Source organism: Balaenoptera ricei, chromosome 19 (genome assembly GCF_028023285.1).
Source record: "Balaenoptera ricei isolate mBalRic1 chromosome 19, mBalRic1.hap2, whole genome shotgun sequence".
Taxonomy (NCBI): Eukaryota; Metazoa; Chordata; class Mammalia; order Artiodactyla; family Balaenopteridae; genus Balaenoptera; species Balaenoptera ricei.
In genome coordinates, this window is record NC_082657.1 from 9,849,015 (window position 1) to 9,868,321 (window position 19,307).

The 19,307-nt window shown below is 44.6% G+C and overlaps 1 protein-coding gene and 1 pseudogene across 3 annotated transcripts in view; one reads left to right on the top strand and one right to left on the bottom strand.

The window, feature by feature from the left end:
* The window catches only part of OPA3 (outer mitochondrial membrane lipid metabolism regulator OPA3), a 67,968-nt gene that overhangs the window by 13,252 nt on the left and 35,409 nt on the right, over positions 1–19,307 (top strand). The window lies entirely within an intron of this gene.
* On the bottom strand, positions 3,504–3,774 carry LOC132353757 (barrier-to-autointegration factor-like; annotated as a pseudogene).

Consider the following 19,307-nt stretch of genomic DNA (forward strand, 5'->3'; position numbering starts at 1 on the left):
GCGCAGAGAGTCCCATACAGGATAAACCCAAGGAGAAACACGCCGAGACACATAGTAATCAAAGTGGCAAAAATTAAAGACAAAGAAAAATTATTGAAAGCAGCAAGGGAAAAACGACAAATAACATACAAGGGAACTCCCATAAGGTTAACAGCTGATTTCTCAGCAGAAACTCTGCAAGCCAGAAGGGAGTGGCATGATATACTTAAAGTGATGAAAGGGAAGAACCTACAACCAAGATTACTCTACCCGGCAAGGATCTCATTTAGATTTGATGGAGAAATCAAAAGCTTTACAGACAAGCAAAAGCTAAGAGAATTCAGCACCACCAAACCAGCTCTACAACAAATGCTAAAGGAACTTCTCTAAGTGGGAAACACAAGAGAAGAAAAGGACCTACAAAAACAAACACAAAACAATTAAGAAAATGGTCATAGGAACATACATATCGATAATTACCTTAAACGTGAATGGATTAAATGCCCCAACCAAAAGACATAGACTGGCTGAATGGATACAAAAACAAGACCCATATATATGCTGTCTACAAGAGACCCACTTTAGACCTAGGGACACATACAGACTGAAAGTGATGGGATGGAAAAAGATATTCCATGCAAATGGAAATCAAAAGAAAGCTGGAGTAGCTATACTCATATCAGATAAAATAGACTTTAAATTAAAGAATGTTACAAGAGACAAGGAAGGACACTACATAATGATCCAGGGATCAATCCAAGAAGAAGATATAACAATTATAAATATATATGCACCCAACATAGGAGCACCTCAATACATAAGGCAACTGCTAACAGCTATAAAAGAGGAAATCGACAGTAACACAATAATAGTGGGGGACTTTAACACCTCACTTACACCAATGGACAGATCATCCAAAATGAAAATAAATAAGGAAACAGAAGCTTTAAATGACACAATAGACCAGATAGATTTAATTGATATATATCGGACATTCCATCCAAAAACAGCAGATTACACGTTCTTCTCAAGTGCGCACGGAACATTCTCCAAGATAGATCACATCTTGGGTCACAAATCAAGCCTCAGTAAATTTAAGAAAATTGAAATCATATCAAGCATCTTTTCTGACCACAACGCTATGAGATTAGAAATGAATTACAGGGAAAAAAACGTAAAAAGGACAAACACATGGAGGCTAAACAATACGTTACTAAATAACCAAGAGATCACTGAAGAAATCAAAGAGGAAATCAAAAAATACCTAGAGACAAATGACAATGAAAACACGACGACCCAAAACCTATGGGATGCAGCAAAAGCAGTTCTAAGAGGGAAGTTTATAGCTATACAAGCCTACCTAAAGAAACAAGAAAAAGCTCAAGTAAACAATCTAACCTTACACTTAAAGAAACTAGAGAAAGAAGAACAAACAAAACCCAAAGTTAGCAGAAGGAAAGAAATCATAAAGATCAGAGCAGAAATAAATGAAATAGAAACAAAGAAAACAATAGCAAAGATCAATAAAACTAAAAGTTGGTTCTTTGAGAAGATAAACAAAATTGATAAACCATTAGCCAGACTCATCAAGAAAAAGAGGGAGAGGACTCAAATCAATAAAATCAGAAATGAAAAAGGAGAAGTTACAACAGACACTGCAGAAATACAAAGCATCCTAAGAGACTACTACAAGCAACTTTATGCCAATAAAATGGACAACCTGGAAGAAATGGACAAATTCTTAGAAAGGTATAACCTTCCAAGACTGAACCAGGAAGAAATAGAAAATATGAACAGACCAATCACAAGTAATGAAATTGAAACTGTGATTAAAAATCTTCCAACAAACAAAAGTCCAGGACCAGATGGCTTCACAGGTGAATTCTATCAAACATTTAGAGAAGAGCTAACACCCATCCTTCTCAAACTCTTCCAAAAAATTGCAGAGGAAGGAACACTCCCAAACTCATTCTATGAGGCCACCATCACCCTGATACCAAAACCAGACAAAGACACTACAAAAAAAGAAAATTACAGACCAATATCACTGATGAATATAGATGCAAAAATCCTCAACAAAATACTAGCAAACAGAATCCAACAACACATTAAAAGGATCATACACCACGATCAAGTGGGATTTATCCCAGGGATGCAAGGATTCTTCAATATACGCAAATCAATCAATGTGATACACCATATTAACAAATTGAAGAATAAAAACCATATGATCATCTCAATAGATGCAGAAAAAGCTTTTGACAAAATTCAACACCCATTTCTGATAAAAACTCTCCAGAAAGTGGGCATAGAGGGAACCTACCTCAACATAATAAAGGCCATATATGACAAACCCACAGCAAACATCATTCTCAATGGTGAAAAACTGAAAGCATTTCCTCTAAGATCAGGAACGAGACAAGGATGTCCACTCTCACCACTATTATTCAACATAGTTTTGGAAGTCCTAGCCACGGCAATCAGAGAAGAAAAAGAAATAAAAGGAATACAAAAAAAAAAAAAAAAAAAAAAAAAAAAAGAAATTATGGGAGAAGTATGAAAAGAAAGGCAAATCGCCTCTCCCTTCTTGGTGATGCATTGCCCCAGGTATAAAAACAACCAGCATAACAAAGGAACAATTTGAAATATTGATGGCAGGAATGCTTTCCCCAGTCCACCGTATTAAGGCATGCATCTGTGGTCAAAATTTACATTTTATGCTTAATAGTTATATATTAAATTGTGTAATATATGCTGTTTTGATCAGTGATATACTAATAGTAATTGTAAGAGTGACTCAATCTTAGAGAAAAATTTAAGAGCACAAGGAGTGAAAATTTTGATTTTAATTTATAGGCACATTTTTTGTTTCAGAGAAATATAATAGGACGTTTGAGCATAAAAATGTTAGGATAAAATTTTGTAGAGGGCTTCCCTGGTGGCGCAGTGGTTGAGAACCTGCCTGCCAATGCAGGGGACACGGGTTCGAGCCCTGGTCTGGGAAGATCCCACATGCCACGGAGCAACTGGGCCCGTGAGCCACAATTACTGAGCCTGCGCGTCTGGAGCCTGTGCTCCGCAGCAAGAGGGGCCGCGATGGTGAGAGGCCCGCGCACCGCGATGAAGAGTGGCCCCCGCTTGCCGCAACTAGAGAAAGCCCTCGCACAGAAACGAAGACCCAACACAGCCATAAATAAATAAATAAATAAATAAAATTTAAAAATAATAATAATAATTAAAAAAAAAAACAAAAAAAACTTTACAAGGACAGTAACCGTTCTGCCAAAAAGAGTTGACTCAATACTTGGCAGGGAGAGGAGAAGGGAGATGCATGCAAGGCTGAGAATTCGAAAAAAGTTGAAATGATGAGGGGAGAGAGCTCCCAAAAGACCCTGGAGTATACGGGAGGTCTGCACGACCACAGCAGTCTTTTCCCTTGGAGAGGATGGGGGAGGAGTCCTCACTTGGCTGCAAACTCTGGAGACTCAGTGCTGGGGCTCGGGATCAGGGCTCCCCAGAGAGCATCACAGGAAGGCGTGGCACCACTCTCACAGGCCCCCGAAGCAGTCCCGGGACTGCTTGGCGTTGGCGCCGCACGTGTCCTTCAGCCATTCCCGGAAGAGGTCTTCATCTTTCTTTAGCACCAGAAACTAGCCAAGAACCACATAGGCCTTGTCAAAGCCCCTTTTCCTCCAGCTTCTTGCCCAGGACTTTGTCAGTGCCAGCTAGGCTTCCCACTGGCTTTTTCCCCATGGGCTCTGCCACGAAATCTCAGTGCTTTTGGGAGGTTGTCATCTTTCAAATATTCTTTTTTTTTTTTTTTTTAATTAATTAATTTATTTATTTATGGCTGTGTTGGGTCTTCGTTTCTGTGCGAGGTATTTCTCTAGTTGCGGCAAGTGGGGGCCACTCTTCATCGCGGTGTGCGGGCCTCTCACTATCGCGGCCTCTCTTGTTGCGGAGCACAGGCTCCCGACGCGCAGGCTCAGTAGTTGTGGCTCACGGGCCCAGTCGCTCCGTGGCATGTGAGATCCTTCCAGACCAGGGCTCGAACCCGTGTCCCCTGCATTGGCAGGCAGATTCTCAACCACTGCACCACCAGGGTAAATATTCTTTTTTTAAAAAATTTTATTTTATTTGGCCATACCACAAAGCGTGCGGGAATCTTAGTTCCCTGACCAAGGATCGAACCCGTGTGCCCTGCCTTGGGAGCGTGGAGTCTTAACCACTGGACCACCAGGGAAGTCCCGGGAAGTTGTCATCTTGTTCAGGCTTAATCCGCAGCTCCAGTCCCCGTAAGGGCTTCTTCCGCCACCCGACTCTCCCGCCGATACCTCAGCCCACTCGGGATCCATCTTATTTTCTTTTCTAGTTGTCTGTCCAGTTGTCCCAACAGCATTGATTGAATAAGCATCTTTTTATCACCAAGCTGATAGGTTTTTATACCTCAGACTTTTCACTTTTGGTCTCATTCTTTCAACGTATCTCCTGTGAGCATCTTCTCTATACCTGTGCTGAGTGCTGGGGACACAGGGGTGAAAGGAACCCTGTCCCTGCCTTGTCTTATTCATCCCTATCTCATCCATGCATCCAACACTCCCCAGAATCTTCTCTGTGCTGGGTCCTGTGCTGAGCAGTGGTGGGGACACAGCCCTGCCCTCATGGGTCTCACAGTTCAGAGGGGAGACAGGCCCTTCTCCAGACCATCCAGAGTGGTCAGTGGGTCAGTGCTGGGCTGGGGAAGCCTGGAGGGGACCTTAGCCAGTCTGTGGGTTTGGGGAGGGCTTTTGGGAGAAGGGGATATAGCAGAGCTCAAGGAGAAGTGAGCCAAAGTGGAAAGATAGAGGCACAGGTAACAGCATGTGCAAGGGTCAAGGTGTGAACGAGGGGAATCAGATGAGGCTGGTGGGGCTGAAATGTAGACGGTGGGGCTGAAAGTGGCAAGAGCAGAGACTGGATGGCCATCCGAGGACAGATCACACAGGGCCATGTTAATACATTTGGACTTGATCCGGAAGGCAGCAGGGACAATATGTCATGGTGACAAAAGAAATCAAGGACAGCAAGGAATTAATTTGCTGTATTATTTTTCAAAGAAAGTTGATTTCTGCTTATAAAAGTAACACCTGGGGGCTTCCCTGGTGGCGCAGTGGTTAAGAATCCGCCTGCCAGTGCAGGGAACACGGGTTCGAGCCCTGGTCCGGGAAGATCCCACATGCTGCGGAGCAACTAAGCCCGTGCGCCACAACTACTGAGCCTGTGCTCTAGAACCCACGAGCCACAACTACTGAGCCCGCGAGCCACAACTACTGAGGCCGCGTGCCACAACTACTGAAGCCCACGCACCTAGAGCCCATGCTCCGCAACAAGAGAAGCCACCGCAATGAGAAGCCCGCGCACCGCAACAAAGAACAGCTCCCGCTCGCCACAACTAAAGGCCGTGCACAGCAACAAAGACCCAATGCAACCAAAAATAAATAATAAATTAATAAATAAATTTTAAAAATTAAAAAAAAAAAAGTAACACCTGTTCAGTGCAGAAGACCTATCTAGCCTCTTTTCTGTGATGTTGGCGTCCTGTTGTATATACACATTCATGGGTACACACTTCTAGGAATTTCCCCCTCAGTGCTCTTTGAAACTCCTGTCTCTCAATATTTGTCAAGAAGGGGTGATGACCTCACTCTGAACTCCTCCCTCAACTCTTTACAAGTGACAGAATTCTAAGCTAATGGTCAGATGCATAAAAGCTCCGGAAGTATATAGCTTCAAACTCAGCTAGATTCAGGAACTCAGACAATTCCTGGAAGGCACAGTCCGAGCCCTGGGCCCTGTGTTTCTCTGTGCGGTCTTCTTTCTCAGGCAGTCTCTCCCTTTGGGGATCAGATGGCCTCAGTAGCTCCGGGTTCACAGCCCACTCACTAAGCAACACCAGAAGAAGGAGAGGGCCTCGTTCCTGAAATTCCGGGAGAAATCCCAGGGCTGAATGCCAGCATCTAAACATGAGGGTAGGATCGGTTTTACCTGAACAACATGGGGGAACATTGAGGGGAGGGCCTTCCTCAAAGGAGAGTCAGGGGAAGTTTCCAGAAAAAGAGAAGTGGCTGCTGGGCAGATACCCACTTCACCAGGGCTTTAGAGGGAGAGAGAGGAAGGGTCTCTGTGTTCCTGAAGAGAGGAGAGGGGGCCTGGGAGCCACCGGGATGTCCTTGGCCTAGATCTTTCCCATCTCCCTGGATTACCAAGGTCACAGCTGAGCAGAGCCCCTTTCTGTACCTCAGTGGAAGGTGTGACCTCACTCTCATCAACTCCAGCTGGGGCCACTGGGGTTTACTCTTGACCTCTGTGCATTGGCCACCAGCCCCAGGCGAGAGGGTCAGACGTGTTTTCAACATGGCGCCCGCCCCCTTGGCTGTTCCTGGAGTCCCCCTGCTTCACCCTCTGCGGCTTCCTGTCAGGTTGGGGAGGAGTTCTGGATGTCCTCAGCTTATCCCCACTCTCAGAGGGACTGGTGCATGCCATCCTAGTCTCTCCTAGGTCAGCTGCCTGCACCCTGGCCCCCCCCAGACACACCCACCCATGGGTGCCTAGGTCTCCTTCCTGCTGGCTCTGTCAGTTGCCTCTCAACCATCTGCTTCCGGCCTCTGGGCCTGCCCTGACTTGCTCCCCTCCAGGCCGCTCCTCCCTCTTCCCTCTGTTCTTGTGGCTTCTGGCTTCTTTCCGCCTGATTGCCATCTTAGTGGGGCTTGAGGGAAGAGCAGAGTATTTCGTCTAAACAGGTTTGACCACAAATCCTGGGTCCAGGATTATTTGTTGAATTTTTTTTTTATAAATTTATTTATTTATTTATATTTATTTTTGGCTGTGTTGGGTCTTCGTTTCTGTGCAAGGGCTTTCTCTAGTTGCGGCAAGCGGGGGCCATTCTTCATCGCGGTGCGCGGACCTCTCACTATCGCGGCCTCTCGTTGCGGAGCACAAGCTCCAGACGTGCAGGCTCAGTAGTTGTGGCTCACAGGCCTAGTCGCTCCGCGGCATGTGGGATCTTCCCAGACCAGGGCTCGAACCCGTGTCCCCTGCGCTGGCAGGCAGATTCTCAACCACTGCGCCACCAGGGAAGCCCCATTTGTTGAATTTTTGGAAAAGATTTTAATTATCTGTTTCATTTTTGGTTTTTGTTTTTAAGTTCACATGGTTTAAGGTTCACAAGAGTATGTAGGAGAAATTCTCCTTCTACTTCTGTTGCCCAGGCACCCTGTTCTCCTCCACAGAGGCAACCACTGTTATCTTGAGTATTTTCCAGAAAAAACAAAAAACAACTATGCATTTCCAAGCAGATGCTGATATGCAACGCCCCCCCCCCCTTTTTTTTTCCACGAATATAGCAAACAGTATACACTGTGCTGGTCCTCACTGCTTTTCACTGACCATGTTATATGTTATCCTGGAGAGGATTATCTATCAGCACATAAAAAACTTCCCTACTCTCTATTTCAGCTGCGGACAGAATTATTGTAATTTATGAGACCGTAGATAGTCCTGTAGGGTCTTTCCTGGCTTTTTTATTGTTGTCATAAACGGTGCTGCAGGACTAATGTGTCAGGCAAGCCTTTCACACCTGCGAGACTGAAATCTGTCATCCATCCCCAAAAGCAGAATTGCTGACTCAAGGGTGTGCAAAAGATTTCCACTGGCAGCCACGAATGTTCGCGAGGGTCCATTTCTTCCCAGTCTTGCCACCTGGAGGCTATTTCTTTTTTTATCTTTTTACTTTTAGCTCAGTGTAGATTTACAGAAAAGTTGTAAAAATGATACAGAGTTCCTGCAGACCTTTCCGTCAGCTTCCTTCCACGATAGCATCTTATATAAACACAATACAGGGAGCAAACCCAGGGAATGAACATGAGTGCAGTGCTGGTAACGTAACCACGCACGTCATTCTCATTTTACCAGTTCTTCCACCCAAGTCCTTATTCTGTCCCAGGATCTCATCCAGTATCCTGAATTAGTTGTCATGTCTCTGTAGTCTCCTTTAATCTGTGATAGTTTCTCGGTCTGTCTTTGTCTTTCATGACCTTGACCCTTTTGAAGAATACTGGTTAGTTAATTCTGTAGGCTGTCCTTTGATCTGAGTTTGTCTGATGCTTTCTCATGATTGGAAAGAAGTTCCACATTTTTGGCAAACATACCACAGAACCAATGTTGTGTGCTTCTCCGTGCACCACATCAGGGGGTTCATGATATCAGCCTGTCTGATTTCTGGTCATATTGACCTTGGTCACGTGGTCAAGGTGGTGTCTGCTAGGTTTTTCCAGTATAAAGTTAGTATCTTTCCCTTTGCATTTAATCTAATTTTGAAATGGATACAAATACCAAATCATTAGGTTGTACACCTGAAACTAATGTAATACTGTATGTTAATTATACCTCAATAAAACATAAAATGAAATAAATCTCTTGGGGAAGACATTGAGACTATACAGATAGGCTGTTTCTCCTCAAACTTCTGCCCACTAATTTTAGCATCATCTGTGGATCTTATCTGCAACAGTTATTATTGTGGTATTTGTCCAGTGTTGATTTTCTCTTTCCCTCTTTCCTTCTCCATTTATTTTATTTTATTTTATTTATTTATTTTTTAAATTTATTTTATTTATTTTTTATTTTTGGCTGCGTTGGGTCTTTGTTGCGGTGCGCTGGCTTCTCATTGCGGTGGTTTCTCTTGTTAGGGAGCACAGGCTCTAGGCACGTGGGCTCAGTCGTTGTGGCTTGCGGGCTCTAGAGCGCAGGCTCAGTAGTTGTGACATACGGGCTTAGTTGCTCCGCGGCATGTGGGATCTTCCCGGACCAGGGCTCAAACCCGTGTCCCCTGCAGTGGCAGGCGGATTCTTAACCACTGAGCCACCGAGGAAGTCCCCCCTTCTCCATTTATTAATTGGAAATCTACTGTAGGAAGAGCTCTCCCTTCTTCTTGGGGGCTGTTTTTACCAGTCATTCTGCAGTGAGGGAAAAGGGAGTTCACGGAGGATGTGGAGATTGGATCCAGGCCTGGCCCGTCTCCAATCCTGTGGTCTTGGCATTCGCAGGAGGAAAGAGGACCCGCTGGGTATTGCTGGCGGTGACTTCATCTCCCAGGCCTGGAGGAGCACACCCCACTGTATCTTCTGTCAGCTCCCCTGTACCACACCGGGTGAAAGCTTTTCAATTTTGAGATTCAGCAGCCCCAGCCCAGGGCTAATTATAACAACGACAATGGACGCCCTGTATGGAAACCTTCTTGATGGATGTCACACACCCTATGGGTAAGGGTTATTATTAAACCCTTTTTATAAAGGAGGAAACTGAGGCTTGTACAGGGAGCGTCGCTGGGCCTCCAGCCTTGGAACCCCTGAATCCCAGCACTAACTCTTTTTTAAAAAATAAATAAATAAATATATAAATTTATAAATAAATTTATTTATAAATCAATTTATTTATTTATTTATTTATTTAATTTATTTTTGGCTGCGTTGGGTCTTTGTTGCTGCGCGTGGGCCTTCTCTAGTTGCAGTGAGCAGGGGCTACTCTTCGTTGCAGTGCACGGGCTTCTCATTGCGGTGGCTTCTCTTGTTGCGGAGCACGGGCTCTAGGCCCGTGGGCTTCAGTAGTTGTGGCACGCAGGCTCAGTAGTTGTGGCTTGCGGGCTCTAGAGTGCAGGCTCAGTAGTTGTGGTGCACGGGCTTAGTTGCTCTGTGGCATGTGGGATGTGGGATCTTCCCGTACCAGGGCTCGAACCCGTGTCCCCTGCATTGGCAGGCGGATTCTTAACGGCTGCGCCACCAGGGAAGCCCCACCAGCACTAACTCTTAAAACATCAGGTTATCTTGCATGAGGGAGCCAGAGGGAGTATGTCCCACCTTCATCTCAGGCCAGCAGAGGGAGTTGGAGACCCCGTGGCCCTTGAGAGCGCCCTGTTCCTGGAGAGAAGATTTCTCCCCTGTGCTGGGCACCCAGCTAAGAACCAGACAGCTGCTCAGTTCACCTGTTATATTCAGGGCCCATTTCCACATCAGCCATAGAGAGCTTTCATCATTTCTGAGAGCCACTGCATCATCAGGGTTCACCTACAGGAAAGATAAAACCCTCCAGCTCTTTTAGAAGAAAGGATGTTTCTCAACATTTTATGATAAACATTTCCAAACATACAGCAACATTAAAAGAGGTTTACATTTGAACACCCACATATCCACCACAAAGATTCTCCCAGTAACACTTTACTGTACTTTCTTTACCACATTTTGATCCATTAGTCCATCCCTCTATCCATCCATCAGCCTATCTTATTTTTGACGCATTTCAAAATAAATTAGGCAGAAAGCAATTTAATACAAAGAATGAGGCTTGCACAGTCATCAGAAGGGCTATAGGAAATGCCTCTTGGCTAGGCTTCCGGGAACAACACTACACAGCTGACCCACCAGAGGAGCTGCTGCCTCTGAGGCTGCCTACTTGATTTTTCTGTTGAAAAACGCATCAATTTAATGCCATCCAGGCGCCAAGAAGCCATGACACCCATGAAGTTGGTGATAGGACACTGGAAGTTCACCTTGGGAAATCCTGATGTCCCTAGCCTACCTTCGCCAGCAGAACCCGTGCAAAGCTGCAGCCGGGGGGCCTGTCTCACTCCTGTCTCCTTGCAGATCCTGGGTGATGTGTCTCATTGGCCAACTCTAACTCACATCCTGGGCCCACTGGGCTGGGCAGTCGGGGAAGTACCCTTTAGAGCTCTGCAGCCTCTCGGTATAGGAAAGCCCAGTCACAGGGGACTGTTACATGCACAAACTGGGAATCATCTGCTTCTGGCAGTTGAGTTGTTTCCCACTTATTACCACTCTCAACCTCACTGCCAAGAACATCCTTGAATGCCCAGCTTTCCCCTCTTGGATCTGTTGCCTCTCTGGTGTTAGGAGGATGACCAGGGGACAGGCCTGCAGCTCAGAATTGCGAGGAAGGAGAAGGTACAGAGGGGAGCTTCTGCACCATCTTTGGGGTGAACTCAGCAAACTGGGGCCTTCAGCTCAGTGTGTTCACTTGCTAACAGAAAGAAATCTCCCCTGCCACAAGGAGAGTTCTGGGTAAGGGGTTCCAGAACTGCATGCTTCATCTTCCCTGGCCATCGGGCCATCATCCTTTCTCCCCAGTTAGAGCTGGAGGCTTCTCGAATTAAGTCTGTTTTGCAGACAAGGAGCCCAAGGCCCAGAAATAGGAAATGTCTTACTCAAGATCACACTGCAGGAACCTGTGGCCCATAACTTGGATTCTTGGAACGAAGAGGCCACTGGGTGACTCCAGGCCGTGTCCTCAAAGTGAAGGTTCAGGAAGGAAGAGGAGGGAGTCAGGGGTACGGGACGATGCCTTCCCAGAGTCTAGACATTCCTCCTGTTGCATTTGCTGCAGTTGTCCTATTCTGCCTTGGATTTGTCCTCGGGGATGACCAGGAGCTCCTTCGTCTCAACTGAGCAGTTCCGATGGAAGGAGTAGTAGCGCCCACAGCAGCTCCACATGCTGTCCTTGAGGTCCGGGGCCATGCTGTCTCCACTTGGGTCACCTGCACATCGCCTGGGGACCAGAAACAGCTCAGCCTGGGCAGAGCTGGGTGGCGGGGCTCCCTGCCTGGGGGTGCTTTGGCCCCCTCCCCTCCTCACTCTAGTTCAGCTCTTATCCCCCTTCTGGGGACTGCCGCTCACCTCCCGTGGTGTTTGTCCCTTCAACCGGCTAACGCCTGCTCCTCTTCCTTCCTGCCTGGCTTTGTCTATCCTGCTCTGTTTTATTCTCTTCTGTTTGTTTCAGGTTTTTGTTTTTTGTTTTTATTTTAAATTAATTAATTAATTTTTGGCTGTGTTGGGTCTTCGTTTCTGTGCGAGGGCTTTCTCTAGTTGCGGCAAGCGGGGGCCACTCTTCATCGCGGTGCGCGGGCCTCTCACTATCGCGGCCTCTCTTGTTGCGGAGCATAGGCTCCAGATGCGCAGGCTCAGTAGTTGTGGCTCACGGGCCCAGTTGCTCCGCGGCATGTGGGATCTTCCCAGACCAGGGCTCGAACCCATGTTCCCTGCATTGGCAGGCAGATTCTCAACCACTGTGCCACCAGGGAAGCCCTTGTTTCAGTTTCTAATGGCTTTATTGAGGTAGACTTGATACACAATAAACTGCACATATTTAAAGTATACAATTTGATGTTTTGATAGACATGTACACCCATGAAACCATCACCACAATCTAGAGAGTGAACATCTCCATCACCTCCAAAGTATCCCCATGCCCCTTGTAATCCCAGCCCCTGCCCTTGACTCCCCGAACCCCAGGCAACCACTGATCTGCTAGAGAGTAGCTTTCATTTTCTAGAATTTTATGTAATTGGGATTATACAATGGGAATTTAAATTTGTTTTCTTTAAAGAGATGCTGGTCATCATACGCCACGTTGATTTTGCAGCTTATGATCATAGCTCTGCAGATGAAAACTCCCGCTTGGAAGGCTGTCATACCCACAACCCACCTCACTTGTTCGCCTCCCCTCAGAAGATCCCAGCCTTCACACCTCCTCACCCCTACACTCACCCTGGGGTTCTTGGCTCAGGGAGGACAACCCGTTAAGAGGATGACCACAGCAGGAGACAGAGGAGAGAAGAGTGGGGACTGGGTGCGGGGGCCCCGGGTGAGGTCGTTACCGGAGAAAGTGGGGAGCAGGGTCCTGCAGCTGAAGCGGGCCTGGGCCTATTACACTGGCTGCTGGCAGGGCCCAGTGCCCTGCAGGGGTCTCCTGGCTGGCACACAGCCACTCTGCAGCAGCGAAGCTTCCCAAGAAAGATCCAAAGGCTCCTCAGATGCCATCTGAGATACTTCCTGATTAATTTCCCAAGAACCTGTCTTCCCCAGGAGGATTATTCAGGTGACCTTGTCACATGGCCATAAACCTTTGGGTCACCAAATGGTGTCATGCACCACTCACGTGCCTCTCACCCTAGAAGTCACCCGTAAACTCCCCTTACGAGTCCTGATGGTCTTGAGGGTCAGCCCCTCAGGGGTGGCTGGTGCTCAGGGTGCACCCCTGGATGGCTGAATGCAGAGCAGGTCCCTGGCCTGGCAGTTGAAGGAAGCTTTCCCCTAAATGGACCAGGCATGTGGGGGCAGGGTGCATTGCTTTGGTGTCCAAATCTTTCTATAAATCCATACTTCGTTTCTTGGAGAAGAAGGTGAGAGTTACTGTTTTCGTTTTCTTCAGATAAATACCCAGAAGTGGAATTGCTGGATCATATGGTAGTTCTATTTTTAAGTTTTTGAGGAACCTTCATACTGTTCTCCATAGTGGCTGCACCAGTTTACAGTCCCACCAACAATGTACATGGATTCCCTTTTCTCCATATCCTCACCATCACTTGTTATTTCTTGTCTTTTTGATAATAGCCCTTCTCATAGGTGTGAGATGATAGCTCATTGTGGTTTTGATTTGCATTTCCCTGATGATTAGTGATGTTGAACATCTTTTCATGTACCTGTTAGCCATCTGTATGTCTTCTTTGAAAAAATGTCTATTCAGATCCTCTGCCCATTAAATTGAATTGTTTGGTTTTTCTGCTGTTGCGTTATATGAGTACTTTATATATTTCAGATATTAACCCTTTATCAGATGTATGATTTGCAAATATTTTCTCCCATTCAGTATGTTGCCTTTTCATTTTGTTTATGGTTTTCTTTACTGTGCAGAAGCTTTTTAGTTTGAATTGTTTATTTTTGCTTTTGTTGCCTTTGCTTTTGGTGTCAAATCCAAAAAATCATTACCAAGACTAATGTTAAGGAGCTCATCACCTGTTTTCTTCTAGGAGTTTGATGGTTTCAGGCGTTACATTCAAGTATTTAATCCATTTTGAGTTAATTTTTGTATATGGTGTAAGATAGTGGTCCAGTTTCATTCTTTATATGTGGCTGTCTAGTTTTCCCAGTGCCTTTTATTGAAAAGGCTGTCCTTTCCCCATTGTATATTCTTGGCTCCTTTGTCATAAATTAATTGACTATATATGTGTGGGTTTATTTAGGGGCTCTCTATTTTTTTTAATTAAATATTTATTTATTTATTTATTTGGCTGCACTGTGTCTTAGTTGTAGCATGCGGGATCTTTAGTTGAGGCATGTGAACTCTTAGTTGTGGCATGTGGGATCTAGTTCCCTGACCAGGGATCAAACCTGGGCCCCCTGCCCTGGGAGTGTGGAGTCTTAGCCACTGGACCACCAGGGAAGTCCCAGGGGCTCTCTATTTTGTTCTCTTGATCTGTTACCTGTTTTTATGCCAATACCATACTGTTTTGATTACTATAGCTTTGTAATATAGTTTGAAATCAGGGAGTGTGATGCCTCCAGCTTTGTTCCTCTTTCTCAAGATTGCTTTGGCTATTCAGGATATTTTGTGGTTCCATACAAATTTTACAGTCATTTGTTCTATTTCTGTGAAAAATGCCATTGGTATTTTGATAGGAATTGCATTAAATCTGTAGATTGCTTTGGGTGGTATGTACATTTCAATAATATTAATTCTTCCAATTCATGAACACAGAATATCTTTCTATTTATTTGTGTATTCTTCAGTTTCTTTCATCAATGTCTTAATAATTTTCAGTGTACACATATTTCACCCCCTTGGTTAAATTAATTCCTAGGTATTTTATTCTTTTTGATGCAGTTGTAAATGGTATTTTTTTTCTTAACTTCTCTTTCTGCTAGTTTGTTATTAGTGTACAGAAACACAACAGATTTCTGTGTATTGATTTTGTATCTTGCAACTTTACTGAATTCATTTATTAGTTCTAACAGTTTTTTGGTGGAATCTTTAGGGTTTTCTAGATACATCATGTCATCTGCAAATAGTGACAGTTTTACTTCTTTTATTCCGGTTTGGATGGCTTTTATTTCTTTCTCTTGCCTAATTGCTCTGGCTAGGCCTTCCAATACTATGTTGAATTAAAGTGGTGAGAGTGGGCATCCTTGTCTTGTTCCTGATCTCAGAGGAAAAGTTTTCAGCTTTTTATCATTGAGTATGATGTTAGCTGTAGGCTTGTCATATATGTCCTTTATTGTGTTGAGTTACTTTCCCTCTATACGCACTTTGTTGAGAGTTTTTATTATAAGTGGATGCTGAATTTTGTCAGATACTTTCTCTACTTCTATTGAGGTGATCATATATATGATTTTTATCCTTCATTTTGTTAATATATTGTATCACGTTGATTGATATGTCATCCTTGCATCCCTGGAATAAACCCCATTTGATCATGGTGTATGATCCTTTTAATGTATTATTGAAATTGGTTTGCTAATATTTTGTTGAGGATTTTTCTATCTATGTTCATCAGGAATATTGGCCTGTAATTTTCTTTTCTTGTGGTGTCCTTGTTTGGTTTTGGTATTAGGGTAATGCTGGCCTCATAAAATGAGTTTGGAAGTGTTCCATCCTCTTCTGTTTTTTGGAAGAGTTTGGGAAGGATTGGTATTAATTCTTCTTTGAATGTTTGGTAGAATTCACCAGTGAAGCTGTCTGGTCCCAGACTTTTGTTTTTTGGGAGGTTTTTGATTACTGATTCAATTTTCTTAGTGGTCATTGGTCTGTTCAGATTTTCTATTTCTTCATGATCCAATCTTGGAAGGTTGTGTATTTCTAGGGATTTATTCATTTCTTCTAGGTGGTCCAATTTATTGGCATGTAATTGTTCATATAGTCTCTTATGATCCATTGTATTTCTGTCGAATCAGTCGTAACTTCTTCATTTCTTTTTTTCTTTAATTTATTTATTTAATTTATTTATTCTTGGCTGCGTTGGGTCTTCGTTGCTGCACACAGGCTTTCTCTAGTTGCGGTGAGCAGGGGGCTACTCTTCATTGCGGTACACGTGCTTCTCATTGCGGTGGCTTCTCTTGTTGTGGAACATGGGCTCTAGGTGCACGGCTTCAGTAGTTGTGGCGTGCGGGCTCAGTAGTTGTGACTTGCGGGCTCTAGAGTGCAGGCTCAGTAGTTGTGGCACAAGGGCTTAGTTGCTCTGCAGCATGTTGTATCTTCCTGGACCAGGGATTGAACCTGTGTCGCCTGCACTGGCAGGTGAATTCTTTTTTTTTTTTTAATTTATTTATTTTTGTTTGCATTGGGTCTTCATTGCTGCACATGGGTTTTCTCTAGTTGTAGTGAGCAGGGGCTACTCTTTGTTGCAGTGCATGGGCTTCTCATTGCGGTGGCTCCTCTTATTGCAGAGCATGGGCTCTAGGTTAATGGTCTTAAGTAGTTGTGGCTTGTGAGCTCTAGAGCGCAGGCTCAGTAGTTGTGGCACACGGGCCTAGTTGCTCCGCGGCATTTGGGATCTTCCTGGACCAGGGCTCGAACCCATGTCCCCTGCATTGTCAGGTGGATTCTTAACTACTGTGCCACCAGGGAAGCCCCTCCTCCTTCATTTCTGATTTTGATCCCTCTCTCTTTTTTTTTTGTTGGTGAGTCTAGCTAAAGGTTTATCAATTTTGTTTATATTTTCAAAGAACCAGCTCTTGGTTTCATTGACCTTTTATATTGTCTTTTTAGTTTCTATTTCATTTATTTCTACTCTGATCTTTGTTATTTCCTTCCTTCTACTAACTTTGGGCTTCATTTGTCCTTTTTCTGGAAGTTAGGTTGTTTATTTGAGATTTTTTTTGTTTCTTGATGTAGGTGTTTATCATGATGAACTTCCCTCTTAGAACTGCTTTTGCTGCATCCCATGAGGTTTGGTATGTTGTTATTTCATTTTCATTCATCTCATACTATTTTTAAAAATTTCTCTTCTGATTTCTTCATTGACCCATTGGTTGTACAATACATGGTGTTTAATCTCCACAGATTTGTGAATTTTCCAGTTTTCTTATAATTGATTTCTAGGTTCATATCAGTGTGGTCAGAAAAGATGCTTGATATGATTTCAGTCTTCTTAAATTTGTTAAGGCTTGTTTTGTGGCCTAACTTATAATCTATACTGGAGAACATTCCATGTGCACTTGAGAAGAATGTGTATTCTGTGGCTTTTGGGTGGAATATTTGGCTTGGACAAGTCTTCTAAATATATTTGTGTTTTAAAAATTACATTAATTACTAACGTTGTCAAAGGAGTATGAGTACTTAGTTTAAAGAGTCAAATATATCTATGATTTATGATAAAAAGAAGAAAACTGAACCTTTTCCACCTCAATTCCTGTTCCCCACAGGTAAACAGTTTAAATGTTTTAGCTGTTTTTTGGTATTTACCACCATATTTCTAAAAATTGTTTCCCCATTTTTAAATTTTATTTTTTTGGCCACGCTGCACAGCATGCGGGATCTTAGTTCCCTGACCAGGGCTCAAACCCTCGCCCCCTGCAGTGGAAGCGTGGAGTCTTATCCACTGGACCGCCAAGGAAGTCCCTGTTTCCCCATTTTTTATTACCGGTTGACTTCTTATTATGGAAGGTAAGGATTTAGGGCTTTTATTCTCCCCCTCCCATGTTTTAAAAAGCACTCACCTCTCCATAGCTAACGTATTTAGCAGTTCAGTATTTAACATCTCTGTCACAGCCCTTTCATCATCCCAGGCTACATAAGTAATAGGTAGATAATAGGTAGTGTAGTTATGATGACTCACTGCTCACATTTGAATGATGGCCCATATTAGGAACACGTTCCCTTTACTTTACAAGGAAGCAGCCATTGTGTGCATGAAGGTGTGTTTCCAATGTTGGGGGAGAGGCCCTTGGTCCTGTCTCATGTCCTTAAACGCCCGAGGCGCCTGGCCTCTCTCCCCCCGCAAGCCCCGCCGGCCCTGTCCTTGTCTTGGCAGCACAGTTTCCTGAGGAAACAGATACATTCCAGCCAAATGCAGTCTCTCATGTGCAGGAAAACACTTTCACAGTATACACAGACCTCAGAAATATTGCCAGTCCTATTCCAAGGCCACCACGTAAAGCAAACCCCACAGTAAAGTGAACATCACAATAAGGCAGATGACGAGTTTTTGGGTGTGGTGATGAGTAGAGCCAGGTGAGAGGGAGCCATGCCAGGGGTCCATGGCTACCTCCCAGGGGCTTCCACAGATCAGCGCTCTCACTGAGTACCTGTTCTCTGCCCCATCCAGGGCTGGGGACACTGCAGCGACCAATTCAGCTCCAAATCCTACCTTCATGGGGCGCATAGTCCAGTTGGGGAGATAGACTTGTCACCACACAGCGATGGCCCAGAGTGGTCAAAGCTAGGGCGGGGATCAGGGAGGAGAGGATATCTGAGTTGGGATACTCTGTGGTATGGAGGATGGATCAAAGGGAATGAGACTGGAGATACAGAGAGGAGGCTGAAAACTATTCTTTGCAGCCCTAGGGCATAGAGCTCAGACCACTGGGTAGGACATATTTCCAGGAATAAAATTCCACACAGGAGTCAGGAAGAGGATGCTAAATTAACATTTATTAAATTGAGCGGTTTCTCTTTTAGTCTTTCATTGCCATTCTCCCAATCCTGCCGGTTGGGTATCCCCAGTTTACTGATGGGGAAAGTGAGGTACAGCTTGCATATCCAGGAAGTGACAGAGCCAAGATTTGAGTCCAGGTCTGTATGACTCCACAGGCCTTGCTGCCGTTTATTAAGCCTGGCCCTGAGTGAAAAGTTTTTGTGTGAACTCATTTAGTCTTTTCAGCAGTACTATCCTGTAGGAGGGAGGGTCCTTATTGTGAAGATGAATGAAGGCTTAGAGAAGAATACTCCCTTGCCCACAGCCAAATGGCCCAACTTGGACTCAGTGTCTCCTCCTCAAGGGCACAGGCAGAAGTGAAGGTAGCAGACCCACGCACCTACAGTCAATTCATCTAAGACAAAGGAGGCAAGAATATACAGTGGAGAACAAAACAGTCTCTTCAACAAGTGGTGCTGGGAAAACTGGACAGCCACATGTAGAACAGTCAGGTTAGAACATTTCCTCACACCATATACAAAAATTCAAAATGGTTTAAAGACCTAAATGTAACACCTGAAACCATAAAACCCCTAGAAGAAACACTCTTTGACATAAATCGTAACAACATTTTCTTGGACCAGTCTCCTAAGACAAAAGAAATAAAAGCAAAAGTAGGACTTCCCTGGTGGCACAGTGGTGAAGAATCCACCTGCCAATGCAGGGGACACGGGTTCAATCCCTGGCCTGGGAGGATCCCACAAGCTGCGGAGCAACTAAGCCCATGTGCCACAACTACTGAGCCTGTGCTCTAGAGCCCATGAGCCACAACTACTGAGCCCGCATGCCACAGCTACTGAAGCCTGCACTC